The sequence below is a fragment of the Salvelinus namaycush genome, chromosome 22 (assembly GCF_016432855.1).
Source record: "Salvelinus namaycush isolate Seneca chromosome 22, SaNama_1.0, whole genome shotgun sequence".
In the NCBI taxonomy this organism is placed as follows: Eukaryota; Metazoa; Chordata; class Actinopteri; order Salmoniformes; family Salmonidae; genus Salvelinus; species Salvelinus namaycush.
Genome location: NC_052328.1, coordinates 1,584,228 through 1,610,396, shown reverse-complemented (window position 1 = coordinate 1,610,396; position 26,169 = coordinate 1,584,228). Strand labels below are relative to the sequence as shown.

Below are 26,169 nucleotides of genomic sequence, written 5' to 3'. Positions count from 1 at the left end.
TTTAAAAGACATTGTTACAGTTGTTGTTTAGCTAAAATGGTTCTATGTAGATCTTTTAGGGGTCTCGTATATTAAGAATGCAATAAAACCCCTTTAAGTTGTATCTAGATATTATTTTCTAAGAGTATAGTGAGTGACATTGTGTGCATTGAGTGTTGACTTATTTGATGACCTGGAGCGAGTTTGCATAGGTTTTCTGAAGAATCAATTTACATCATGTTTTTGTACCAAGATTAGCCAAAATCATGTGTTCTTAGGGAAATGCTTAGGGGGTTGGGGTGTGGAAATGACCTGGACAGGTAGGATAAAAGACGTAACAGCAGAGAGGCAACTCATTCTCTGGACCACATCGCAGTCTGCTTCTACCAACTCCAGAATCTCCAGGTTAGTTGAACTTTATTATTATTGTTGTCCTAGGAGGAAGGGTTTTCTAGACAATGTGTGTCTGCTTCTGCTTTGCTTGTTCTTTGGAGTCTGGAACGCCCGGGTTACTGTAAAATGTCTTTGTGACAAATGCTGATGTAAAAAAGGATTTAGAAATGAATTTGATTAATTGATTAATTGATTGGTGTGTTAATTGATTGACTTATTGTCCAACCTGGATGGGGGTGTTTTTTGTGTAGGAAAGGATGAGGCACCAGGGTGTGTTAGTGCTGGTCACTCTGCTGGGTTTCCTGTTGGCAAACCAGCTCAACCAGGTTAACGCTAAGGAAGGTATGTCTAGTGTGTGTGTGTTTGTATGTTGTGTGTGTAAATTTTTTCCTACCTTATCAGGACCACAATCTCCTGACAAGTCACTAGAATGTCCTGACAAGTCACTAGAATGTCCTGACAAGTCACTAGAATGTCCCGACAAGTCACTAGAATGTCCCGACAAGTCACTAGAATGTCCCGACAAGTTACTAGAATGTCCTGACAAGTCACTAGAATGTCCCGACAAGTCACTAGAATGTCCCGACAAGTCACTAGAATGTCCCGACAAGTCACTAGAATGTCCCGACAAGTCACTAGAATGTCCCGACAAGTCACTAGAATGTCCCGACAAGTCACTAGAATGTCCCGACAAGTCACTAGAATGTCCCGACAAGTCACTAGAATGTCCCGACAAGTTACTAGAATGTCCTGACAAGTCACTAGAATGTCCTGACAAGGTAGGAGAACAAGAAAAATGTTGAAACGTCAGAACGTTTGTCATGTCCTGAATTAGTTTAAATGCTATTTTAGGTTTAAGGGTTAGGTTTAGGGTTTGAGGTTAAGGTTAGAGTTGGGGTTAGGATTAAGGTTAGGGTTAAAGTCAGGGTAAGGTTATGGGTCAGGGTTAGGTTTAGGCTTAGGAAAAATAAGATTTTGAATGGGAATACATTTGTACTCCACAAAAAGTCCTGAAAATGCACGAAAACAAAGCTGTTTATGTGTTTAAAAGAGAAAGGTGTTTTTGAGTATGTAGAAGATGCATCGTTTTAATACAGTTCAATAAATTGTACTGCATGTCCTCTCTGACAGATGTGGCTGTCAGTGGGCCCAGAAAACTGGATTCTGCAGAGATTGATCCTATTGCTGACAAGCAGGGTAAGAGTGTATGTTTCTCTTGCATTTCTATCTATCTATCTACAAATAATAATGAAAGTAGACACTTGTGTTTCATTTTTAATAACTTTTGTTTAATCTTTCTCTGAAAAGACTCTTTGCCTCAAGAAGAACCAGAGGCTCAAAATGACGGTAAGTGAATCTCTCTACAACATAGTACATTGATACTAACTTTACTACTACCAGTAATGATAATAATGTAGCTTGCTGAGCAGTCAATACCTAGCTGAAACTAGTGTGTACATGTCCTGCCACACTCCCAGATAATGATGTCTCTTAGGCTGTAATCACTGCCAAAGGTGCTTCAACAAAGTACTGAGTAAAGGGTCTGAATACTTATGTAAATGTGATATTTGAGTTTTTGTATATTTTTCAATAATTTCCTGTTTTTGCTTTGTCATTATGGGGTATTGTGATGTCATTATGGGGTATTGTGATGTCATTATGGGGTATTGTGAAAAGGAAAATTCAAGATATATATTTCCACTGAGCTGCGCTTCGATAGATGGGTCGAAGATGGAAGCCTGGTTTGCCCAGCAGAGATCGCCATTGACCTTTGAAGAATCTATCTGGTCGTAATGTTGTCGAGCGGATACGTTATAGCCTGTCGTTGTTATTAGGAGATTGTCTGTCCTACGCCACGTACGTTTACAGCTGCAGCTGATACATCCTAGAAGTCGAGTTATCACTTCTTCTTTAGTCAATTAGAGTTCAAAGTTCATACCATTTTGCCATAATTAGCTCGTGCTGAATTCTGGCTAGTCTAGTAGAAATTCATCCTTCCAGCGTAGTGATCGTCACCTCCACGTGATCTGGTCTCATGTACATTTCGTTATGTAGAGTGGATATTCAATCATTCGCAACCACAGCTCACGCTGGGGTTTGCTTAGTCTGATGTGAATTGGGTCACGGGGGCTTTATACTGGGGAAGAGAAGTGCATGTTTCATCCCTCTCCAACCAATGTCTGTTCAGTTGGGCGTGGCCACCGAGTAAGCATAAAATGACTTATGAAAACAATTCTCTCATTTAGAAAGATAAAATTACATTTAATATTTTCACAAATAGTTTCATATTTAAACATTTAAATTGCATAACAATTCCATGTGAATCTGATGACTAGAATGTGTAGACTTTCCAAGATATAATTTATGCCGTCCTATCATCAGTAATAATGTCTCAGAAGACAACTGATCTGACATCATATTCTTTAAGTAACAACGGACACTTTCAACTGGTTGGATTACAGAAATATTGTTCCATTCCCCAACCTTTTGATGGTACCATACTGTCTCTATGTTAAAAAAAGGCTTTCCAAGAGTCCATTCTGTAGAGTAGAGAGAGAAAAGGGGAAAAGGTATTTATGGTGGGGGGGGTCATAAACCTCACCCAACAGGGTAACGTCATGACACATGTTTTAGATCTGCAATGGCACACCTGTAAGAACCCTCTTCGTGCTGTGTCCAGGACGGTTGCAGAGTATGTCCTGCTCCAGCTTGCTTTGGATGAAGGGGAGACTGGCACTTCTACTTTGATATTCACTGGTAAACCTGTCCTTACACCTTTTGGTCCTGCTGTGTGTGTATGTGCAGGACTGTTGCAGAGTACTGCCCCAAGCTGCAGTCCCTGAAGGTGAACCACTGTCACAACGTGACTGAGTCCAGTCTGGACCCCCTGCGGAAGAGGAACGTTGAGATTGACGTGGAGCCACCACTACAGAGGGCCCTTGTGCTGCTGCAGGTATGAGGGCGAAGGACGCACTCATGTACAATTATTACTGTCATTTATAACACAACAACTAGTGTATTTGAATAATCACATATCACCCCCCAGTTTTAACACTTAACATCCGGGACCCTATACATTTAATGTGAAGGGCTGAACACACAGCGTCTTGTATTGTTTCACTGAGGCATTGATGAAAGCAATTGTACTGTAAGGACCATACAAAACAAAATGTCCATCTGAAAGGATATGAAGTATCATCTATAATGTATTGTTGTTCTCTGTCTATTTCCCTGGTGATACTGCAGGATGTGGTGGGGTTCGCTCCCTTCATCAACCTCCAGATCTAGGCTAAAGTACATCTGTATTACTCATCCAACCAACTGGAAACAGGTAGGCTAGCTAGGCTAAGGAACATCTGTATTACTCATCCAACCAACTGGAAACAGGTAGGCTAGCTAGGCTATAATACATCTGTATTACTCCTCCAACCAACTGAAAACAGGTAGGCTAGCTAGGCTAAAGTACATCTGTATTACTCATCCAACCAACTGAAAACCGTTAGGCTAGCTAGGCTAAAGTACATCTGTATTACTCATCCAACCAACTGAAAACAGGTAGGCTAGCTAGGCTAAAATACATCTGTATTACTCCTCCAACCAACTGAAAACAGGTAGGCTAGCTAGGCTAAGGAACATCTGTATTACACATCCAACCAACTGGAAACAGGTAGGCTAGCTAGGCTAAAGGACATCTGTATTACTCATCCAACCAACTGGACACATGTAGGCTAGCTAGGCTAAATGACATCTGTATTACTCATCCAACCAACTGGAAACAGGTAGGCTAGCTAGGCTAAAATACATCTGTATTACTCATCCAACCAACTGAAAACAGGTAGGCTAGCTAGGCTAAAGGACATCTTTATTACTCATCCAACCAACTGGACACATGTAGGCTAGCTAGGCTAAATTACATCTGTATTACTCATCCAACCAACTGACAACAGGTAGGCTAGCTAGGCTAAAATACATCTGTATTACTCATCTAACCAACTGACAACAGGTAGGCTAGCTAGGCTAAAATACATCTGTATTACTCATCTAACCAACTGGAAACATGTAGGCTAGCTAGGCTAAAATACATCGGTATTACTCCTCCTTCGAATTGGAAACAGGTGAGCTAGCTGACGCTTCTCAGAATCAGCTAAATATTTGAATTTTTTTGCTCTAAATAGCTGTTTAGGTGTGTTCCTATGTATTCATGCAGTATGAATGTTATGTAACTACAAATCTCCTGAAGTGTGCACTTGTTCACCACTCCCCATATATAAAGTATTGGATAGGTGTAGGTACGGGCTAGACAGTTTCCACAATGTTTATTATACCAGTAATTATCAGTAAATGCAGTGCATACTTAGGGACAAAGGACAGAATATTGGACTCTACTTTAATGTTCTGCAGTCTATGTAACCAGCGGTATTGTTTTTTTTTCAGGTTTTCCTCCACTAGGAGAATGACCTGTTTCAATTGAAACACACCCTGTGTGCTGGGACGTCAATTAAGCAATTCAAGGACAAACAAAAACGGATGTATATGGGAAATATATTGTAGAACTTGTCTCTTATTTATTACAGTGATGTTGCAGATTATAATTATGCACTTAGGAAAAGACTGAAGGAAGCCATGCACTTTTCAGTAACGCTGTCATGAGTCCAAAAGATTCCTGCAGTATTTATTTGTATTTCATCACACCCTAACAACACTTTAGATGTTCTTGTGATCTATAGCTTTAGAAAAGGACCATTCCAACCAAAGGAGAAGATGTAACTATAAGAGCATATTGTTGAGTTTTTGTGTGTTTATTGACATGTTACTCTGCTAAATGTATGATACATACACCTCTAAATGTTTCATTCAGATTAGCTAGGTGAACTTTTTATATATTAGGTAGGTACACTTTTTATATTAGGTAAATAAACGTTTTATATTGTGTGTTTGCATTGACCTTACATTGACTGAAACTATGCTCTTACAATATCCTTTTTAATGGTAGTTGAGCTGATCAGTTCAGGCCTGGCCCACCATTTTGTTAAAATGTCATTTTAAAATGTTGTAAGAATCTGGATACCATGATCTTGAAATCCTCCTTTTGCCTGTTTACTTCAGGAAATCTGGTTTTCCATTTGAACGTCTGAAAACATGTAGGACTAGTTGTAAAACGACATTAGTTCAATAAGCTTTCTCATATGGTAGGCTATGAAGAAGGACACATTTCTGTTTGTTTTTTCAATAGTCACATATTACAATCCCAGTTTTACATCTTGGAAGAAACATGAGAAGAACTTGCAGTGTAAAGTACATTTTAATGTGATTGGCTGATCACCCCACATTGTATTGTTTCACTGAGTTGCAGTATTGAAAACGGTTGTATTCTATGTGTAATGAGGACCATCCAATCATGTCTATCTGAGAATATAAAGTTCTATCTATAACCTATGAGCTTTGTCTTGCTATCGTACTACATTATCTCTGGGTGGCAGTTGGAAGGAACAGGACTTCTCTTTGTGTAGACATAACATTACAACCAGAAGGAATGTTCTCTTCCTGTAACAAACATATGCCTGTACATGTGCACGTCGGTGAACTTCAAGTGAAATGGTTTGAAAACGTACTTCAATTCAGGCATGGAAGGTGCCACTGTACTACTAATTATCCCACAATGCTTCACTGCGAGTTGAGAAGTGGGTATTTTTACTGTCACAGTACTCAATCTCCTGACTGTTAATGCACCAGGCTGGGAGCAACACAGGGTCAGTATTACAGCCTTACCCTTGTAACAGTTTAGGGGTTAAATGCCTTGCTCAAGGCCACAATGGCAGTAGGGGATGGCACCAGCCCTGTGCCTGTTGTCTTTTAAATGCTGTGCTTGATTTAGCTTGCCTGGTGCAATAGAATAGTCCCAAAAGTGCAAACCCCACTCACCCATCTGGCACTCCAGACAGGCTCAAGCAAACGCTCAAACAACAGGCTGAATGAAATCAACTTGAACTTTAATACTGTTGGTTCTACTACAGGAACCCTCACATGCTGACAGCTCTCTGACTAGCTGGAGGATCCAGTGTTACACCTCCTCACAGTAATATTATGCCAGTAAATATCTGAAGGCAAATGCACAAACATACAGAGATAGTCCTGAGGTAACCAAATACTGTATATGAACAATGTTGTGTATTTTGAAGTGTTCTTGTGGGTTGGCTAAGGCTTAATGCCCGAGGAGGCAGAGTAACCTATTATGCTTTTGAGAATAGAATGTTGATGCCTGGACGATGTAGAAACGATGTAGAATTGCATCATTTAAAATGTAGGCTTTTCTTAAATACGTCTGCAAGACATCTTGCCAATTAACAAACTATGTCTAAACTGCATCTTCCCAATGCGTAATGTATATAGGTTACATTGTGCCTACGTTGGGCAGAGGTTTGTGTGCTGTCTGGGATCAGGCATCAAATCAGCACGAAATGACAGGGGGAGAACATCATCATTGAAAGCACATAGAACATCATACATATTTATTGCCTGATGATCTTCCTTGATTTTTGGGGTCGGCAGGTAGCCTAGAGGTTAGAACATTGGACCAGTATCCGAAAGGTTGCTGGATTGAATCCCCGAGCTGACAATAATAAAAATCTGTCGTTCTGCCCCTGAACAAGGCAGTTACCCCACTGTTCCTAGGCTGTCGTTGTAAATAAGAATTTGTTCTTAACTGACTTGCCTAGACTGTGGAGTTTTTCAGGATAAAAAAATGAACAGAAAGGAGCTAAGCACAGCCAAAGTCATAGAGGACAACCTGGTTCAGTCTCCTTTCCACCAGACACTGGGAGATGACTTCACCTTTCAGCTGGACAACAACCTAAAACACATCTACACTGAGGTTCTATACCAAGACGACATTGAATGTTCCTGAGGGGACTAGTTACAGGTTTGACTTGAAAATATATGGCAAGACTTGAAAGTGTCCATCTAGCATTGATCAACAACCAACTTGACAGAGCTTGGAGAATTTTGAAAAAAGAATAATGGGCAAATATCCAATCCAAGGCTCTTAATCTTGCCACTATAGGGGGTGCTGTTTCGCATTAGCATAATTTGCTCTACAGATTAAACTGCCTAGTACTCAATTCTTGCTCGTACAATATGCATATTATTGTTATTATTGGATAGAAAACACTCTCTAGTTTCTATAGCCGTTTGAATTATGTCTCTGAGTGAAACAGAACTCATTCTACAGCACTTTTCCTCCCAGTGAGTGAGATTTCAGAAATCTTGGCCTCTGGTTCCAGATCAGTTTTAAAGTCCCTGTAAATCCTATGAGGATACAAACACTGCCCACGCCTTCCTCTAGATGTCAGTAAGTGGTGACAATTTGAATGGAGTCGATTGCGCAATCAGGGCCTCTATAAATCACCAAATACCGGAAGTAGCGTTCTTTTGGACCCTGCGCTCAACGCAAGAAGGACGTCGGACTGGCCTTTTTCCAAGCCTTGGTTTAGCCAGTAATATAGCGCCGGTCATGTTTTTACTCGTTATAGGTGTTAAAAACATCATAAGGTAGTTCATTTAAACCGTTTTATAGCAATTTATATCCGTTTAGTGCGATTTTGAGGCATTTCTATGTGATGCTCTTTGAAGCGCCGGGCACGTTTCGGGGTCCCGGTCGAACGTTAGTGGGCATTTCGACGGACAGAGGACATCTTTCGACCAAAAGAAGATTAGACCCAAGAAAGGATACATTGCCCAAGATTCTGATGGAAGATCACCTCATAGTAAGAAATATTTAAGATGATAAATCGTTGTTCTGTCGAAAAATTTTAAACGCATATTCCGCCATTTTGTTTGGTATAGCTTCGCTTGGCGAACCCTGTATTGCACAGTAAGGATAATTTTAGAAATGTAATTCAGCGATTGCATTAAGAACTAATTTGTCTTTCGATAGCTGTCCAACTTATATTTTTTTAGTCAAGTTTATGAATAGTTATCCATGAGACAAGATCACTGTGAAAGATGGCGACCGACATTTTCAGGCTAGTTTTGCTAGTATTGTCATTGTATAACCACGGTTTTTTGTGGCTAAATATGCACATTTTCGAACAAACTCTATATGTATGTTGTAATATGATGTTACAGGAGTGTCATCGGAAGAATTCTGAGAAGGTTAGTGAAAAAATTAATATATTTTGGCGATGATAACGATATCGCTCTCTTTGGCTTGAATCAATGGTCGGGTAACGTTTGCATATGTGGTATGCTAATATAACGATTTATTGTGTTTTCGCTGTAAAACACTTAGAACATCTGAAATATTGTCTGAATTCACAAGATCTGTGTCTTTCCATTGCTGTGAGCTGTGTATTTTTAAGAAATGTTTTATGATTAGTAATTAGGTAATACACGTTGCTCTCTGTATTTATTCTAGTATTTTGTCTTCCCTGTAAAACATTTTAAAAATCTGAAATGGTGGCTTTATTCACAAGATCTGTATCTTTCATTTGGTGTCTTGGACTTGTGATTTAATGATATTTAGATGCTACTATTTAATTGTGACGCTATGCTAGCGATGCTAATCAGTGTGGGGGGGGGTGGGGGGTGATCCCGGATACGGGGTTGAGGTTCGGTAAAGGTTAAGACTTACCCAAAAAGACCTGCGGCTGTAATCGCTGCCAAAGGTGATTGTAACGTATGTTTTTTCGATGTGCTACAGGCCAGAACAAGCCTGTTTGACATGTTGTTTTGCATATGGATGTGGATTCATCTGGATCATAACAGTCTTCTAGGGTTGTGATGACAGAGGCTGTGGTCATAGAGCTGTGTGGTCTTCAGTGTGCTGGGAACATGGTCAATTAAAGACCTGTTGTGACGTTAACTCATTTATTTATTCATCACTTTGTTCATCTTACCAGGTTGGTGGTTTACTGCAAACTAATGATATTGTCTTATATTGGTTTATCTTGTCAGAGAACACACTGCAGGTTTGATATAACAGTTACACCAGGTTGTCTGGACCAGAACACACTGCAGGCCTGATATAAAATGGCGCTACAAGATGGCGTAGCAGTCAGACGTCTTTGTCTTGTCTCGTCCCATGTATATATATTTTTATATATTTTTCTTCACATTAAAAAAAATATTTTTCCTAAACCTCAACTTCAAAATACTCTCCCGCAACCCACCTCACCCAATGTGGTGTGGATCTGTTTTTTTCTAAAGTATTTCTATTTACCTCCGAACTGGAATACCTCAACTGAAGCTAGCTAGCTAACTAGCTACCAGCTATCAGTCAGTTAACCACTGCTAGCGGTCATCAGCTAACCTTTAGCTCGGAAAGCTCTCGCCATTTCGTACAACACGTTTCAAACCAGAGCATACCAGACCTATTTTTCTCTCCATATCTCCGGATTCCTGCCGCAAACTCTGAACCTTTTCATCTGGATCATCGCAGCTAGCTAACCGCAACCCGGGTTGACTACTCCTGGCTAACGTTTCCGTCCCGGAGCTAGCACCAACTAGCCTGGAGCTAGGCCATGCTAGACCCATCTCCCGGCTAGGGCTCCTGGGCTACTCCTGAAGCCCACTCCTCGGCTACAATATCCGGACCCCTTCTACTGCCGGTATGGGGCACGGAACCCCGCCGATCCTTCACGACTGGAATACCGACATAATCTGCCCAAGGATCCCAACAGGCCCCTCAGGCGTGACGTCCCCTGAAGGCCCATTCTACTAACCGCGGCCTGCTAGCTATCTAGAGCATATTGGACTGTTAGCTGATCCATCGGCCAGTTTCTTGGACCACTATACCCATTTTGCCAATTGGACTTGGACCCCTCTGCTACTTGGAACCCTACTAATTCCACGACTGGTCTATCGACATCACAGCACGAGGAGGAGAAAACAGACTTTCCCCCATCGCGACGTCCCTCTAAGGCCCTTATGCTAGCTTGCTAGCCCCAGCCTGCTAACTGCTAGCTTGCTAGCCCTGGCCTGCTAACTGTCTGAATCGCCGTGTCCCCAGCCAGCCCAACCACTCACTGGACCCATACGATCACTTGGCTACGCATGCCTCTCCCTAATATCAATATGCCTTGTCCATTACTGTCCTGGTTAGTGATTACTGTCTTATTTCACTGTAGAGCCTCTAGCCCTGCTCAATATGCCTTAACCAACCATGTTGTTCCACCTCCCACATGTGATGACATCACCTGGTTTAAACGTCTCTAGAGACTATATCTCTCTCATCATTACTCAATGCCTAGGTTTACCTCCAATGTACTCTCTTCCTACCATAACTTTGTCTGTACATTATGCCTTGAATCTATGCTATCGTGCCCAGAAACCTGCTCCCTTTTCTCTCTGTTCCAAACATGCTAGACGGTCAGTTCTTATAGCCTTTAGCCGTACCCTTATCCTACTTCTCATCTGTTCCTCTGGTGATGTAGAGGTTAATCCAGGACCTGCAGTGCCTAGCTCCACTCCTACTCCCCAGGTGCTCTCATTTGTTGACTTCTGTAACCGTAAAAGCATTGGTTTCATGCATGTTGACATTAGAAGCCTACTCCCTAAGTTTGCTTTATTCACTGCTTTAGCACATTCTGCCAACCCGGATGTCTTAGCCGTGTCTGAATCCTGTCTTAGGAAAACCACCAAAAACCCTGAAATTTCTATCCCTAACTATACAATTTTCCGCTAAGATAGAACTGCCAAAGGGGGCGGTGTTGCAATCTACTGCAAAGATAGCCTGCAGAGTTCTGTCTTACTATCCAGGTCTGTACCAAAACAATTCGAGCTTCTACTTCTGAAAATTCACCTTTCCAGAAACAAGTCTCTCACCGTTGTCGCTTGCTATAGACCACCCTCTGCCCCCAGCTGTGCCCTGGACACCATATGTGAATTGATTGCACCCCATCTATCTTCTGAGCTCATGCTGCTAGGTGACCTAAACTGGGACACGCTTAACACCCCGTCAATCCTACAATCTAAGCTTGATGCCCTCAATCTCACACAAATTTATGAACCTACCAGGTACAACCGCAGATCCGTAAACACGGGCACCCTCATAGATATCATCCTAACTAACTCGCCCTCCAAATACACCTCTGCTGTTTTCAGACAAGATCTCAGCAATCACTGCCTCATTGCCTGCATCCGTAATGGGTCTGCGGTCAAACGACCACCCCTCATCACTGCCAAACGCTCCCAAAAACACTTCAGCGAACAGGCCTTTCTAATCGACCTGGCCGGGGTATCCTGGAATGACATTGACATCATTTCGTCAGTAGAGGATGCCTGGTTATTCTTTAAAAGTGCCTTCCTCACCATCTTAAATAAGCATGCTCCATTCAACAAATGTAGAACCAGGAATAGATATAGCCCTTGGTTCACTCCAGACCTGTCTGCCCTTGACCAGCACAAAAACATCCTGTGATATGCAACTTTTCAGGGAAGTTAGGAACCAATATACACAGGCAGTTAGGAAAGCTAAGGCTAGCTTTTTCAAACAGAAATTTTCATCCTGTAGTACAAACTCCAAAAAGTTCTGGGACACTGTAAAGTCCATGGAGAATAAGAGCACCTCCTCCCAGCTTCCCACTGCACTGAGGCTAGGAAACACTGTCACTATCGATAAATCCACAATAATTGAGAATTTCAAGAAGCATTTTTTTATGGCTGGCCATGCTTTCCACCTGGCTACCCCTACCCCGGTCAACAGCCCTGCGCTCCCCACAGCAACTCGCCCAAACCTCCCCCACTTCTCCTTCACCCAAATCCAGATAGCTGATGTTCTGAAAGAGCTGCAAAATCTGGACCCGTACAAATCAGCCGGGCTAGAAAATCTGGACCCTCTCTTTCTAAAATTATCTGCCGAAATTGTTGCAACCCCTATTACTAGCCTGTTCAACCTCTCTTTCGTATTGTCTGAGATTCCCATAGATTGGAAAGCTGCCGTGGTCACCCCCCTCTTCAAAGGGGGAGACACTCTAGACCCAAACTGCTACAGACCTATATCTATTCTACCCTGCCTTTCTAAGGTCTTTGAAAGCCAAGTTAACAAACAGATTACTGACCATTTTGAATCCCACCGTACCTTCTCCGCTATGCAATCTGGTTTCAGAGCTGGTCATGGGTACACCTCAGCCACGTTCAAGGTCCTAAACGATATCATAACCGCCATCGATAAGAGACATTACTGTGCAGCCGTATTCATCGACCTGGCTAAGGCTTTCGACTCTGTCAATCACAACATTGGCAGACTCAATAGCCTTGGTTTCTCAAATGATTGCCTCGCTTGGTTCAACAACTACTTCTCTGATAGAGTTCACTATGTCAAATCGGTGGGCCTGTTGTCCGGACCTCTGGCAGTCTCTATGGGGGTGCCACAGGGTTCAATTCTCGAGTTGACTCTCTTCTCTGTATACATCAATGATGTTGCTCTTGCTGCTGGTGATTCTCTGATACACCTCTACGCAGACGACACCATTCTGTATACCTCTGGCCCTTCGTTGGACACTGTGTTAACTAACCTCCAGATGAGCTTCAATGCCATACAACTCTCCTTCCGTGGCCTCCAACTGTTCTTAAATGCAAGTAAAACTAAATACATGCTCTTGAACCAATCGCTGCCCGCACCTGCCCGCCCGTCCAGCATCACTACTCTGGACGGTTCTGACTTAGAATATGTGGACAACTACAAATACCTAGGTGTCTGGTTAGACTGTAAACTCTCCTTCCAGACTCACATTAAACATCTCCAATCCAAAATTAAATCTAGAATCGGCTTCCTATTTGCAACATCCTTCACTCATGCTGCCAAACATACCTTTGTAAAACTGACCATCCTACCAATCCTCGACTTCGGCGATGTCATTTACAAAATAGCGTCCTACACTCCACTCAACAAATTGGATGCAGTCTATCACAGTGCCATCCGTTTTGTCACCAAAGCCCCATATACTACCCACCACTGCGACCTGTATGCTCTCGTTGGCTGGCCCTCGCTTCATACTCGTCGCCCACTGGCTCCAGGTCATCTACAAGTCTCTGCTAGGTAAAGCCCCGCCTTATCTCAGCTCACTGGTCACCATAGCAGCACCCACCTGTAGCACGCGCTCCAGCTGGTATATCTCACTGGTCACCCCCAAAGCCAATTCTTCCTTTGGCCGCCTCTCCTTCCAGTTCTCTGCTGCCAATGACTGGAACGAACTGCAAAAATCTCCGAAGCTGGAGACTCTTACCTCCCTCACTATCTTTAAGCACCAGCTGTCAGAGCAGCTCACAGATCACTGCACCTGTACATCTGTAAATAGCCCATCCAATCTACCTCATCCCCATACTGTATATATTTATTTATCTATCTTGCGCCTTTGCACCCCAGAATCTCAACTTGCACATTCATCCTCTGCACATCCTACCATTCCAGTGTTTAATTGCTATATAGTAATTACTTTGCCACCATGGCTTATTTATTGCCTTACCTCTCTTATCCTACCTCATTTGCACATGCTGTATATAGATTTTCCTACTGTATTATTGATTGTATGTTTGTTTATTCCATGTGTTGTTGTATGTGTCAAATGCTTTGCTTTATCTTAGCCAGGTTGCAGTTGCAAATGAGAACTTGTTCTCAACTAGCTTACCTGGTTAAATAAAGGCGAAAAAAAAGACAGGTACACCAGGTTGTCTGGACCAGAACACACTGCAGGTCTGGTATAACAGTTACACCAGGTTGTCTGGACCAGAACACACTGCAGGTCTGATATAACAGTTACACCAGGTTGTCTGGACCAGAACACACTGCAGGTCTGATATAACAGTTACACCAGGTTGTCTGGACCAGAACACACTGCAGGTCTGATATAACAGTTACACCAGGTTGTCTGGACCAGAACACACTGCAGGCCTGTTATAACAGTTACACCAGGCCGTTCTTCTCCACGTCTCTTTTGGACGTCCTGGATTTCTCTTCCCATCCTGTGTACTGTGTATTAATTGCAGGCTGTGTTTTGGTGATAGTCTGCATACTATATGTCCCATCCATTGCCATCTTTTGTTCTTCACCATCAAGGTCAAGGGTGTTGTGTCTGTCTCAAATTAAACGTCCCCTCAAACAGATCTTTATTCATCCATTGTCAGTGGAAATGTGTATATTTCCTGCCACAGACAGTACCCAACCCTCTGAAACACTGTTCACGTAACAGGCAATTAAACAATTAAGATATATTTCATCTGAAAATGTTTATTGAAAACATAAATACATTTGCCCAATAAGCACTTGTTGTCTTTAAAAGACATTGTTACAGTTGTTGTTTAGCTAAAATGGTTCTATGTAGATCTTTTAGGGGTCTCGTATATTAAGAATGCAATAAAACCCCTTTAAGTTGTATCTAGATATTATTTTCTAAGAGTATAGTGAGTGACATTGTGTGCATTGAGTGTTGACTTATTTGATGACCTGGAGCGAGTTTGCATAGGTTTTCTGAAGAATCAATTTACATCATGTTTTTGTACCAAGATTAGCCAAAATCATGTGTTCTTAGGGAAATGCTTAGGGGGTTGTGGTAATGGAAATGACCTGGACAGGTAGGATAAAAGACGTAACAGCAGAGAGGCAACTCATTCTCTGGACCACATCGCAGTCTGCTTCTACCAACTCCAGAATCTCCAGGTTAGTTGAACTTTATTATTATTGTTGTCCTAGGAGGAAGGGTTTTCTAGACAATGTGTGTCTGCTTCTGCTTTGCTTGTTCTTTGGAGTCTGGAACGCCCAGGTTACTGTAAAATGTCTTTGTGACAAATGCTGATGTAAAAAAGGATTTAGAAATGAATTTGATTAATTGATTAATTGATTGGTGTGTTAATTGATTGACTTATTGTCCAACCTGGACGGGGGTGTTTTTTGTGTAGGAAAGGATGAGGCACCAGGGTGTGTTAGTGCTGGTCACTCTGCTGGGTTTCCTGTTGGCAAACCAGCTCAACCAGGTTAACGCTAAGGAAGGTATGTCTAGTGTGTGTGTGTTTGTATGTTGTGTGTGTAAATTTTTTCCTACCTTATCAGGACCACAATCTCCTGACAAGTCACTAGAATGTCCTGACAAGTCACTAGAATGTCCGGACAAGCCACTAGAATATCCCGACAAGCCACTAGAATGTCCCGACAAGCCACTAGTGTCCCGACAAGCCACTAGAATATCCCGACAAGCCACTAGAATATCCCGACAAGCCACTAGAATATCCCGACAAGCCACTAGAATATCCCGACAAGCCACTAGAATATCCCGACAAGCCACTAGTGTCCCGACAAGCCACTAGAATATCCCGACAAGCCACTAGAATGTCCCGACAAGCCACTAGAATGTCCCGACAAGCCACTAGAATATCCCGACAAGCCACTAGAATATCCCGACAAGCCACTAGAATATCCCGACAAGCCACTAGAATGTCCCGACAAGCCACTAGAATGTCCCGACAAGCCACTAGTGTCCCGACAAGCCACTAGTGTCCCGACAAGCCACTAGAATGTCCCGACAAATCACTAGAATGTCCCGACAAGTCACTAGAATGTCCTGACAAGGTAGGAGAACAAGAAAAATGTTGAAACGTCAGGACGTTTGTCATGTCCTGAATTAGTTTAAATGCTATTTTAGGTTTAAGGGTTAGGTTTAGGGTTTGAGGTTAAGGTTAGAGTTGGGGTTAAGATTAAGGTTAGGGTTGAAGTCAGGGTAAGGTTATGGGTCAGGGTTAGGTTTAGGCTTAGGAAAAATAAGATTTTGAATGGGAATACATTTGTACTCTACAAAAAGTCCTGAAAATGCATGAAAACAAAGCTGTTTGTGTGTTTTAAAGAGAAGGGTGTTTTTGAGTATGTAGAAGATGCATCGTTTTAATACAGTTCAATAAATTGTACTGTATGTCCTCTCTGACAGATGTGGCTGTCAGTGGGCCCAGAAAACTGGATTCTGCAGAGATTGATCCTATTGCTGAAAAGCAGGGTAAGTGTGTATGTTTCTCTTGGTTTTCTATCTATCTATCTATCTATCTATCTATCTATCTATCTATCTATCTATCTATCTATCTATCTATCTATCTATCTATCTATCTATCTATCTATCTATCTATCTATCTATCTATCTATCTATCTATCTATCTATCTATCTATCTATCTATCTATCTATCTATCTATCTATCTATCTATCTATCTATCTATCTATTCAAGGGGCTTTATTGACATGGGAAACATGTGTTAACATTGCCAAAGCAAGTGAGGTAGATAATATACAAAATTGAAGTAAACAATAAAAATTAACAGTAAACATTACACTTACAGAAGTTTCAAAACAATAAAGACATTACAAATGTCATATTATATATATACAGTGTTGTAACAATGTACAAATGGTTAAAGTACACAATGGAAAATAAATAAGCATAAATATGGGTTGTATTTACAATGGTGTTTGTTCTTCACTGGTTGCCCTTTTCTTGTGGCAACAGGTCACACATCTTGCTGCTGTGATGGCACACTGTGGAATTTCACCCAGTAGATATGGGAGTTTATCAAATTTGGATTTGTTTTCGAATTCTTTGTGGATCTGTGTAATCTGAGGGAAATATGTCTCTCTAATATGTTCATACATTGGGCAGGAGGTTAGGAAGTGCAGCTAAGTTTCCACCTCCACCTTCCACCTTTGTGGGCACTGAGCACATAGCCTGTCTTCTCTTGAGAGCCATGTCTGCCTACGGCGGCCTTTCTCAATAGCAAGGCTATGCTCACTGAGTCTGTATCTATATCTATCTATCCATCTATCTATCTATCTATCTATCTATCTATCTATCTATCTATCTATCTATCTATCTATCTATCTATCTATCTATCTATCTATCTATCTATCTATCTATCTATCTATCTATCTATCTATCTATCTATCTATCTATCTATCTATCTATCTATCTATCTACAAATAATAATGAAAGTAGACACTTGTGTTTCATTTTTAATAACTTTTGTTTAATCTTTCTCTGAAAAGACTCTTTGCCTCAAGAAGAACCAGAGGCTCAAAATGACGGTAAATTAATCTCTCTACAACATAGTACATTGATACTAACTTTACTACTACCAGTAATGATAATAATGTAGCTTGCTGAGCAGTCAATACCTAGCTGGAACTAGTGTGTACATGTCCTGACACACTCCCAGATAATGATGTCTCTTATACTATGTACAGTATGACAGCTGATATTCAAAGTAGACACTTGTGTTTCATTTTTAATAACTTTTGTTTAATCTTTCTCTGAAAAGACTCTTTGCCTCAAGAAGAACCAGAGGCTCAAAATGACGGTAAGTTAATCTCTCTACAACATAGTACATTGATACAGTGTTGTAACAATGTACAAATGGTTAAAGTACACAATGGAAAATAAATAAGCATAAATATGGGTTGTATTTACAATGGTGTTTGTTCTTCACTGGTTGCCCTTTTCTTGTGGCAACAGGTCACAACTCTTGCTGCTGTGATGGCACACTGTGGAATTTCACCCAGTAGATATGGGAGTTTATCAAATTTTGGATTTGTTTTCAAATTCTTTGTGGATCTGTGTAATCTGAGGGAAATATGTCTCTCTAATATGGTCATACATTGGGCAGGAGGTTAGGAAGTGCAGCTCAGTTTCCACCTCATTTTGTGGGCAGTGAGCACAGCCTGTCTTCTCTTGAGAGCCATGTCTGCCTACGGCGGCCTTTCTCAATAGCAAGGCTATGCTCACTGAGTCTGTATCTATCTATCTATCTATCTATCTATCTATCTATCTATCTATCTATCTATCTATCTATCTATCTATCTATCTATCTATCTATCTATCTATCTATCTATCTATCTATCTATCTATCTATCTATCTATCTATCTATCTATACAAATAATAATGAAAGTAGACACTTGTGTTTCATTTAATAACTTTTGTTTAATCTTTCTCTGAAAAGACTCTTTGCCTCAAGAAGAACCAGAGGCTCAAAATGACGGTAAGTGAATCTCTCTACAACATAGTACATTGATACTAACTTTACTACTACCAGTAATGATAATAATGTAGCTTGCTGAGCAGTCAATACCTAGCTGGAACTAGTGTGTACATGTCCTGCCACACTCCCAGATAATGATGTCTCTTATACTATGTACAGTATGACAGCTGATATTGAAAGTAGACACTTGTGTTTCATTTTTAACAACTTTTGTTTAATCTTTCTCTGAAAAGACTCTTTGCCTCAAGAAGAACTAGAGGCTCAAAATGACGGTAAATTAATCTCTCTACAACATAGTACATTGATACTAACTTTACTACTACCAGTAATGATAATAATGTAGCTTGCTGAGCAGTCAATACCTAGCTGGAACTAGTGTGTACATGTCCTGCCACACTCCCAGATAATGATGTCTCTTATACTATGTACAGTATGACAGCTGATATTGAAAGTAGACACTTGTGTTTCATTTTTAATAACTTTTGTTTAATCTTTCTCTGAAAAGACTCTTTGCCCCAAGAAGAACTAGAGGCTCAAAATGACGGTAAATTAATCTCTCTACAACATAGTACATTGATACTAACTTTACTACTACCAGTAATGATAATAATGTAGCTTGCTGAGCAGTCAATACCTAGCTGGAACTAGTGTGTACATGTCCTGACACACTCCCAGATAATGATGTCTCTTATACTATGTACAGTATGACAGCTGATATTGATATGAATATTTCATATGTACAGAGGCAGCTGCAGTAGGATTACTGCAGGAGATGCAGGGGACACCCAAATCAGAGAAGTTGCAAAATCTGTTTTGGGGATGGCGTTACAGATTTCGCAGGATTTACTGGAATCTCAGACGTTTCAACCAGCGGCTGATCAGGCGTCTCCGACGTCTCCGACGTCTCAGACGTATCATGGGTCGTAGATGGAGGCTCTATCCGCATTGTGGATAAGCACCTGTAAGTCCTACTCTTTCTTTGAGAGGTGAGATGTCTGTGTGACCTGGATATCTGAAAGTAAAGTAATGTCATAAAGTCAGGAGGGAGGGTAAATACATCACATCCTGGACATCTGAAAGTAAAGTCATGTATTTACCCTCCCTCCTGACTTTATGACATCACATCCTGGACATCTGATCTGCATCCACCACCTGGGTTCTTTAATCCTGCCTCCACTGATACAACAACCAATGAGAAACAAGTGTTTGTACAAATTAGTATTATAGCATTATCAAAAGTTACAGTAATATATATATGTGTGTGTGTGTTGCCATAAGGTATTGAGGATCCTCTCCTGTCTCCATATTGAATGGACCACTATGGAACTCACACGTCACCTGACATCACCTGCCATTATTACCAACGGACGCAGATCTGCACATCACAATATATCCATCCATTGTACCGTCCATATCTTCTGAATGTACCGTCCATATCTTCTGAATGTACCGTCCATATCTTCTGAATGTACCGTCCATATCTTCTGAATGTACCATCCATATCTTCTGAATGTACCATCCATATCTTCTGAATGTACCGTCCATATCTTCTGAATGTACCGTCCATATCTTCTGAATGTACCGTCCATATCTTCTGAATGTACCGTCCATATCTTCTGAATGTACCGTCCATATCTTCTGAATGTACCGTCCATATCTTCTGAATGTACCGTCCATATCTTCTGAATGTACCGTCCATATCTTCTGAATGTACCGTCCATATCTTCTGAATGTACCGTCCATATCTTCTGAATGTACCGTCCATATCTTCTGAATGTACCGTCCATATCTTCTGAATGTACCGTCCATATCTTCTGAATGTACCGTCCATATCTTCTGAATGTACCGTCCATATCTTCTGAATGTACCGTCCATATCTTCTGAATGTACCGTCCATATCTTCTGAATGTACCGTCCATATCTTCTGAATGTACCGTCCATATCTTCTGAATGTACCATCCATATCTTCTGAATGTACCATCCATATCTTCTGAATGTACCGTCCATATCTTCTGAATGTACCGTCCATATCTTCTGAATGTACCGTCCATATCTTCTGAATGTACCGTCCATATCTTCTGAATGTACATCAGTATTAATGATGTGCTTGATAAATGATGACGATGTGAATTCATGGTGGAAACGTTGTATGGCTCACCAGTTTAACTGTAATCCTTCAATAAACCTATATTAAGCATCATACATTTGTTAGCTGTGATTTTAAAATCTGCCAAATATGTTAAAACCTCCCTCTCTTTCCTTGTCTGATTGGCTGTTCAGGGGTTGTAGAAGCCTCCCTCTCTTTGCTCATCTGATTGACAGATCAGTAGTTGTCATCATGTTGCTAGGTAGAGTAGGGTGATATGCTAGTTTACACACTCTGAATGTGTCCTAAATGGCACTCTATTCTGTCCAGAACCCCGTGGTCTCTGGTCTAAAGTAATGCACTGCATAGAGAATGTGGTACCATTTGGAATGCAGTCTATCATGTACTTCCTGCTGACTTTATAGATCAAAGGTCACATTGGGGGATCTAGACACTGAGCAACAGGAAGATTAAAGGTCACATTAGGGGAACTAGACACTGGCCAACAGAAAACATTTCACTATCTCTGCTCTGACTCTACCTTGTGGACATGAATTGTAGTTACATCTTTGGTTTCCGGGATTCATCCGATGACTTAATTAATAAACTTTCACTTTCAAGTTAAAATCCTTAGTTGCTACATACAGTTTTGGACTTATAAATGAATGTTATATCCATTGATTCTCCAATAAAATAACTTACAAATGCATCATGAGCAGTCTGAGAACCTGAGCACTCTGGAACAGGTTTTCATCAAGGATCTCTCTGTACTTTGCTCTGTTCACCTTTCCCTCGATCCTGACTAGTCTCTCAGTCCCTGTCACTGAAAAACATCCCCACAGCATGATGCTGCCACCACCATGCTTCATCATAGGGATGGTGCATGTTTCCTCCAGAGCGCTCAGGACCTCAGACTGGTGTGAAGGTTCACCTTCCAACAGGACAACGACCCTAAACACTCAGGCAAGACAACGCAGGTGTGGCTTCGGGACAAATCTCTGAATGTCCTTGAGTGGCCCAGCCAGAGACCAGACTTTAACCTGATTGAGCATCTCTGGAGAGACCGGAAATAGCTGTGCCACAACGCTCCCCATCCAACCTGACAGAGCTTGAGAGAATCTGCAGAGAAGATTGGGACAAACTCCCCAAATACAGGTGTGCCAAGCTTGTAGCGTCATGCCCAAGAAGACTCAAGGCTGTAATCACTGCCAAAGGTGCTTCAACAAAGTACTGAGTAAAGGGTCTGAATACTTATGTAAATGTGATATTTGAGTTTTTGTATATTTTTCAACAATTTCCTGTTTTTGCTTTGTCATTATGGGGTATTGTGATGTCATTATGGGGTATTGTGATGTCATTATGGGGTATTGTGAAAAGGAAAATTCAAGATATATATTTCCACTGAGCTGCGCTTCGATAGATGGGTCGAAGATGGAAGCCTGGTTTGCCCAGCAGAGATCGCCATTGACCTTTGAAGAATCTATCTGGTCGTAATGTTGTCGAGCGGATACGTTATAGCCTGTCGTTGTTATTAGGAGATTGTCTGTCCTACTCCACGTACGTTTACAGCTGCAGCTGATACATCCTAGAAGTCGAGTTATCACTTCTTCTTTAGTCAATAAGAGTTCAAAGTTCATACCATTTTGCCATAATTAGCTCGTGCTGAATTCTGGCTAGTCTAGTAGAAATTCATCCTTCCAGCGTAGTGATCGTCACCTCCACGTGATCTGGTCTCATGTACATTTCGTTATGTAGAGTGGATATTCAATCATTCGCAACCACAGCTCACTCTGGGGTTTGCTTAGTCTGATGTGAATTGGGTCACGGGGGCTTTATACTGGGGAAGAGAAGGGCATGTTTCATCCCTCTCCAACCAATGTCTGTTCAGTTGGGCGTGGCCACCGAGTAAGCATAAAATGACTTATGAAAACAATTCTCTCATTTAGAAAGATAAAATTACATTTAATATTTTCACAAATAGTTTCATATTTAAACATTTAAATTGCATAACAATTCCATGTGAATCTGATGACTAGAATGTGTAGACTTTCCAAGATATAATTTATGCCGTCCTATCATCAGTAATAATGTCTCAGAAGACAACTGATCTGACATCATATTCTTTAAGTAACAACGGACACTTTCAACTGGTTGGATTACAGAAATATTGTTCCATTCCCCAACCTTTTGATGTTACCATACTGTCTCTATGTTAAAAAAGGCTTTCCAAGAGTCTATTCTGTAGAGTAGAGAGAGAAAAGGGGAAAAGGTATTTATGGTGGGGGGGGGGGGGGGGGGGGGGGGTCATAAACCTCACCCAACAGGTTAACGTCATGACACATGTTTTAGATCTGCAATGGCACACCTGTAAGAACCCTCTTCGTGCTGTGTCCAGGACGGTTGCAGAGTATGTCCTGCTCCAGCTTGCTTTGGATAAAGGGGAGACTGGCACTCCTACTTTGATATTCACTGGTTAACCTGTCCTTACACCTTTTGGTCCTGCTGTGTGTGTATGTGCATGCGTGCAGGACTGTTGCAGAGTACTGCCCCAAGCTCCAGTCTCTGAAGGTGAACCACTGTCACAACGTGACTGAGTCCAGCCTGGACCCCCTGCGGAAGAGGAACGTTGAGATTGACGTGGAGCCACCACTACAGAGGGCCCTTGTGCTGCTGCAGGTATGAGGGCGAAGGACACACTCATGTACAATTATTACTGTCATTTATAACACAACAATTAGTGTATTTGAATAATCACATATCACCCCCCAGTTTTAACACTTAACATCCGGGACCCTATACATTTAATGTGAATGGCTGAACACACAGCGTCTTGTATTGTTTCACTGAGGCATTGATGAAAGCAATTGTACTGTAAGGACCATACAAAACAAAATGTCCATCTGAAAGGATATGAAGTATCATCTATAATGTATTGTTGTTCTCTGTCTATTTCCCTGGTGATACTGCAGGATGTGGTGGGGTTCGCTCCCTTCATCAACCTCCAGATCTAGGCTAAAGTACATCTGTATTACTCATCCAACCAACTGAAAACAGGTAGGCTAGCTAGGCTAAATGACATCTGTATTACTCATCCAACCAACTGGAAACAGGTAGGCTAGCTAGGCTAAGGAACATCTGTATTACTCATCCAACCAACTGGAAACAGGTAGGCTAGCTAGGCTAAAGTACATCTGTATTACTCATCCAACCAACTGGAAACAGGTAGGCTAGCTAGGCTAAGGAACATCTGTATTACTCATCCAACCAACTGGAAACAGGTAGGCTAGCTAGGCTAAAGTACATCTGTATTACTCATCCAACCAACTGGAAACAGGTAGGCTAGCTAGGCTAAAATATATATGTATTACTCCTCCAACCAACTGAAAACAGGTAGGCTAGCTAGGCTAAGGAACATCTGTAAAACTCATCCAACCAACTGGAAACAGGTAGGCTAGCTAGGCTAAATGACATCTGTATTACTCATCCAACCAACTGGAAACAGGTAGGCTAGCTAGGCTAAAATAGATCTGTATTACTCCTCCTTCCAACCAACTGGAAACAGGTAGGCTAGCTAGGCTAAAGGACATCTGTATTACTCCTCCTTCCAACCAACTGGAAACAGGTAGGCTAGCTAGGCTAAAATACATCTGTATTACTCCTCCTTCCAACTGGAAACAGGTAGGCTAGCTAGGCTAAAATACATCTGTATTACTCCTCCTTCCAACTGGAAACAGGTAGGCTAGCTAGGCTAAATGACATCTGTATTACTCCTCCTTCCAACTGGAAACAGGTAGGCTAGCTAGGCTAAATGACATCTGTATTACTCATCCAACTAACTGGAAACAGGTAGGCTAGCTAGGCTAAATTACATCTGTATTACTCCTCTTTCTAACTGGAAACAGGTAGGCTAGCTAGGCTAAAATACATCTGTATTACTCCTCCTTCCAACTGGAAACAGGTAGGCTAGCTCGCTAGCTGACGCTTCTCAGAATCAGCTAAATATTTGAATATTTTTGCTCTAAATACCTGTTTAGCTGTGTTCCTATTTATTCATTCAGTATGAATGTTATGTAACTACAAATCTCCTGAAGTGTGCACTTGTTCACCACTCCCCATATATAAAGTATTGGATAGGTGTAGGTACGGGCTAGACAGTTTCCACAATGTTTATTATACCAGTAATTACCAGTAAATGCAGTGCATACTTAGGGACAAAGGACAGAATATTGGACTCTACTTTAATGTTCTGCAGTCTATGTAACCAGCGGTATTGTTTTTTTGCAGGTTTTCCTCCACTAGGAGAATGACCTGTTTCAATTGAAACACACCCTGTGTGCTGGGACGTCAATTAAGCAATTCAAGGACAAACAAAAACGGATGTATATGGGAAATATATTGTAGAACTTGTCTCTTATTTATTACAGTGATGTTGCAGATTATAATTATGCACTTAGGAAAAGACTGAAGGAAGCCATGCACTTTTCAGTAACGCTGTCATGAGTCCAAAAGATTCCTGCAATATTTATTTGTATTTCATCACACCCTAACAACACTTTAGATGTTCTTGTGATCTATAGCTTTAGAAAAGGACCATTCCAACCAAAGGAGAAGACGTAACTATAAGAGCATATTGTTGAGTTTTTGTGTGTTTATTGACATGTTACTCTGCTAAATGTATGATACATACACCTCTAAATGTTTCATTCAGATTAGCTAGGTGAACTTTTTATATATTAGGTAGGTACACTTTTTATATTAGGTAAATAAACGTTTTATATTGTGTGTTTGCATTGACCTTACATTGACTGAAACTATGCTTTACAATATCCTTTTTAATGGTAGTTGAGCTGATCAGTTCAGGCCTGGCCCACCATTTTGTTAAAATGTCATTTTAAAATGTTGTAAGAATCTGGATACCATGATCTTGAAATCCTCCTTTTGCCTGTTTACTTCAGGAAATCTGGTTTTCCATTTGAACGTCTGAAAACATGTAGGACTAGTTGTAAAACCACATTAGTTCAATAAGCTTTCTCATATGGTAGGCTATGAAGAAGGACACATTTCTGTTTGTTTTTTCAATAGTCACATATTACAATCCCAGTTTTACATCTTGGAAGAAACATGAGAAGAACTTGCAGTGTAAAGTACATTTTAATGTGATTGGCTGATCACCCCACATTGTATTGTTTCACTGAGGAGTTGCAGTATTGAAACCAGTTGTATTCTATGTGTAATGAGGAGCATCCAATCATGGAATATAAAGTTCTATCTATAACCTATGAGCTTTATCTTTGTCTTGCTAGTTATCGTACTACATTATCTCTGGGTGGCAGTTGGAAGGAACAGGACTTCTCTTTGTGTAGACATAACATTACAACCAGAAGGAATGTTCTCTTCCTGTACCAAACATATGCCTGTACATGTGCACGTCGGTGAACTTGAAGTGAAATGGTTTGAAAACGTACTTCAATTCAGGCATGGAAGGTGCCACTGTACTACTAATTATCCCACAATGCTTCACTGCGAATTGAGAAGTGGCTATTTTTACTGTCACAGTACTCAATCTCCTGACTGTTAATGCACCAGGCTGGGAGCAACACAGGGTCAGTATTACAGCCTTACCCTTGTAACAGTTTAGGGGTTAAATGCCTTGCTCAAGGCCACAATGGCAGTAGGGGATGGCACCAGCCCTGTGCCTGTTGTCTTTTA

General features: G+C 41.1%; 6 long non-coding RNA genes across 7 annotated transcripts; all 6 read left to right on the top strand.

Moving 5' to 3' along the window:
• Positions 1 to 342: 342 nt before the first annotated feature.
• Positions 343 to 1,546, top strand: LOC120017878. Its single transcript, XR_005472154.1, has 3 exons — positions 343 to 384; positions 624 to 714; positions 1,504 to 1,546. It is a non-coding gene; the product is annotated as an uncharacterized LOC120017878 (long non-coding RNA).
• A 137-nt stretch (positions 1,547 to 1,683) lies between these two features.
• LOC120017879 lies at positions 1,684 to 17,695 on the top strand. Its single transcript, XR_005472155.1, has 3 exons — positions 1,684 to 1,719; positions 17,385 to 17,423; positions 17,657 to 17,695. It is a non-coding gene; the product is annotated as an uncharacterized LOC120017879 (long non-coding RNA).
• LOC120017876 lies at positions 3,213 to 5,127 on the top strand. Its single transcript, XR_005472152.1, has 3 exons — positions 3,213 to 3,325; positions 3,619 to 3,703; positions 4,807 to 5,127. It is a non-coding gene; the product is annotated as an uncharacterized LOC120017876 (long non-coding RNA).
• LOC120017877 lies at positions 14,984 to 16,349 on the top strand. The gene is made up of 3 exons (XR_005472153.1): positions 14,984 to 15,025; positions 15,265 to 15,355; positions 16,284 to 16,349. It is a non-coding gene; the product is annotated as an uncharacterized LOC120017877 (long non-coding RNA).
• A 643-nt stretch (positions 17,696 to 18,338) lies between the features above and the next one.
• On the top strand, positions 18,339 to 19,845 carry LOC120017781. Of its 2 annotated transcripts, XR_005472141.1 has the most exons (5): positions 18,339 to 18,374; positions 18,608 to 18,646; positions 18,880 to 18,918; positions 19,118 to 19,335; positions 19,653 to 19,845. It is a non-coding gene; the product is annotated as an uncharacterized LOC120017781 (long non-coding RNA). The 2 variants fall into 2 exon arrangements; XR_005472140.1 differs by lacking the exon at positions 18,608 to 18,646.
• Positions 19,846 to 23,055: 3,210 nt separating this feature from the next.
• Positions 23,056 to 24,969, top strand: LOC120017989. Its single transcript, XR_005472166.1, has 3 exons — positions 23,056 to 23,136; positions 23,430 to 23,514; positions 24,745 to 24,969. It is a non-coding gene; the product is annotated as an uncharacterized LOC120017989 (long non-coding RNA).
• Positions 24,970 to 26,169: the final 1,200 nt, after the last annotated feature.